The following is a 2,648-nucleotide window of genomic DNA, read 5'->3' as shown; positions in this document are numbered from 1 at the left end:
ATATATATTAAAGCTCTAGATATACTGAAGTAGCGCAAAAAGTCCTCCATTTTCGACTTATCAAGTATACCTCCTATATCAATAATACTAAACGCTTATTGATCTATAGGCCACTTCAAAATGGCAATCGAAATAGGAAAGTTGTATTTCGGTTCAGATAAAAAGATTGTGCTATTTTGGTAATGAATAGATAATCTATGTAGTATACCAAGAAACTATATTTATTACTATTTTTTACTTCATTTTTTTTAGTACAAGTACAGTTTGTACTTTCCTACTATTTGCGTTTTTTCTTTTACTAGCACGCAACGCGCGCTACGCACGCGCCTTTCATATCTTTCATTTATTTTATTTATTAATTATTATTTCGAATACGATTTTTTCAATGATGAATTTTAGAACACAGTTATTATATTGTAATAAGCTTCTTTAATAGATATTAGAGAAAGAAATTTCAGTATTTTTAAATTTCGTGAAAATAAACACGAAGATATATTTTAGAATTTAATTTGATTAATTCAAAAGAAGAGAACAAAACAAATTATTTTATAATCAAAATAATAATGATAGTAATAAGACATCTGAAGAATAACATAAAAAGGTGTATTTAACAAAAAACTGCAAAGATCATTTTAAATATTAAATTAACTGTTTCTTTGTTAATATTTTAATAATAATAGTATTTAGTAAGTTAGGTCTTTTTTGATCGATTATCGATTTAACTTCTGCTACCACTATTTTTTTTATCTTATTGTCTTACATACAGTCGAAATGGGCTACGCGTATAACGTTCGTAGACATTGGTTTTCAATAGATTTCCTCGTCACCCTAGGGGTACTATTGTTGACGCGTTTTTTTTTTAAGTGGTATCCCCAGTAGGCCTAGTCCACTAATAAATGAATAATTAGTCCGATTTTTTAATTTTTATAATTTTTATTAATTTTTATAATTTTTATAATTTTTATAATTTTTATAAATTTTATAATTTTTCATGGATAGATTCTTTCTATAAAATTATTATTTTTATTGTATTGTTCTTTTCTTTGTAGTGTTATTCGAAAATTTTCTTTTATATTAGGGAAGGATTTTTTTATTCTACATAATTATTAATATAAGAAAAACGAAATGAAAAGTACGAATATTCGTTCCGTTAGGGTAATTCCAGCATCCCTTTAAATACAATTATACATTCTCTAAATAAATAGTGTGTGCATTTAATCGAGAGTGCTCTCAATGCTTGTTTTCTAATTGGAGAGTTTATTTGCGGAATTCCGATGTGTGGTAATTGCTCTTCTGTTATAATATTAAATCTTGATTATATCCTGATGATCGAGTCAGCCACACGCGCGCGTCTAATATCGATTTGTTAGGCAAATGAAAGTAATAATCATGTGCAGTTTCCTATTAGAAATCAAGCGCAACTCCTTCCCGAAACATTTTCATCTCTTTCTCTCTGTCTCGATTCAATAACTCATATTTATACTTATTCCTCACCCCGCATCGTCGTTCGATCAATCGCATCATTCGTAGAAAATAATGGTAAGCGAGTTGCACGCAAAAGAAGAGACCATTATTTTATCTTGAAAATGTAACAATTGTATATTTCTTTCAACTTAATAATTAATTTACACTCGATGACATGTTGTATTCTCTAAATCCTCACTAGAAATCTATTGCGATCTGCGTTTAACCCTGGATTTCTTCTGAAACATTTAAGGATAAATTTGAATAAACGCTAAAATTGATTACAATTAATGAGTTAATTTCTCTATATCTATTTATAGAATCATCTTTAATCAGAAGACTGTCAAGCAGAAGTAATCCAAGGGTTAAGCCAGAGAATAATATTAATATTACAAATTGCAACAGTGTACACATATATAATATTATTATACAATTCTATGTAACATGTATTGTTATATCATTTACATAATTATTATACAACAATATCATAATTATCTTTCGGATTATAATTATATAAGTTATAATTATTATAACTTATATATGTTATATAATATCGAATTGTAATAATTATAATACTACACATATTATAATATACATTATATACATTATACACACATAGTATAATGTACATTATATGCATTATACACACACATAGTAAATACATATTATATATATTACATTTATATTATATAATATAACTTTATTACAATTATTGCAATTTGATAAGAATAGAAAACGAAAGAATATAAGTTATAATTATTATAACTTGTATACATATATAATATCGAATTGCAATAATTATAATATTACGTATACTATATGTATATTATATGATTATATAAATATAACATTATACACATAGTACATATTATATATATTACATTTAAATTATATAATATGTATATAACATTATTATAATTATTGCAATTTGATAAGAACAAAAGAAATACTTTTAGCATTTGAAAAATATATATGTATATGTACAATATATATGACGTATATACAATATATACGTATTCAATTCGACTTAAATTCTCATATGCAGAGGCATAGATGATGTCGAGTGTAAATATCGAAAAAAGTTCATGTTGCTCTTTTATTATGTTATATATAAAAGTATTTAAAAGAAGCTCTATACACACACACACACACACACACACACACACACACACACACACACACAC

This window comes from Atta cephalotes, assembly GCF_000143395.1.
Source record: "Atta cephalotes unplaced genomic scaffold scaffold00008, whole genome shotgun sequence".
NCBI classification, from domain to species: Eukaryota; Metazoa; Arthropoda; class Insecta; order Hymenoptera; family Formicidae; genus Atta; species Atta cephalotes.
This window is presented reverse-complemented; position numbering follows the sequence as displayed.